The following is a 927-nucleotide window of genomic DNA, read 5'->3' as shown; positions in this document are numbered from 1 at the left end:
GCGGACGATGTACCGCTAAGCATTTTCCCTGGCGTGCTAATGTTTCTGCCAGCGCGTTGCCTTAATAATAATAATAATAATAATAATAATAATAATAATAATAATAATAATAATAATAATAATAATAGTAACTGCTCTGATGCAGTACCAGGCAGTGACCCTCATGGCTTCTGATCTTAACTGATTTGAAGTGCTATCATGTAAATTGTTTTATTTTGGTATAAAAGATGGGTTGCAGCAAATATTCTGCTCAATACTATAGATTTGCTTGTCAGTTGTTTGACCTTAACAAGTTGAGCATGTCTCTTGGAAGCTTGGGAAGTTAAGCAGTTGTGGTCGATGAAAAAGGTGGTAGTAGTATCAATAATTGTCGGGGCCCTGAGAACAGTGAGCAAAAATCTCGAGAAGTACATGGAACAAATAGGGACTGCAATAAGAAAACTGCACTGCTTGGAACCGCTCGAATACTCCGTAGTGTGCTCGAAAAATAAGGGGTGTTACCTTAGTTCACTGGTAGTGAATAGCTGACATTGTAGTACATCCCCAGCGTTAGAAGCTGTGCAAAGACAATAAAATAATAAATCACTCCTCTGGAGCTTCCACCATTCAAACTGACAGAAAGTCAGATGCGAATGGGCCAGGCATTATATTGGAAGACTTCAGACAAAAACCATGCCTCCTCATTGATACGACTGTCCCAATCGATATAAACGTATCTCACAAGACCTACCAAAAACTGAGCAAGTATAAAGATCTTGAAATAGAAATTGGTAAAATGTAGAACCTGAAGACTAAAACAACACCTGTTATCGTAGGTGCCCTAGATAAATTAAATAATTTTTAAAAAAATGAAAAATGAACACCACTGTAATATGGCCAATAATAAACGAAAATGATTCACCCCCACCCTCGAAATTGCCGGCCTTG

The sequence above is a fragment of the Octopus bimaculoides genome, chromosome 8, assembly GCF_001194135.2.
Source record: "Octopus bimaculoides isolate UCB-OBI-ISO-001 chromosome 8, ASM119413v2, whole genome shotgun sequence".
Taxonomy (NCBI): Eukaryota; Metazoa; Mollusca; class Cephalopoda; order Octopoda; family Octopodidae; genus Octopus; species Octopus bimaculoides.
This window is presented reverse-complemented; position numbering follows the sequence as displayed.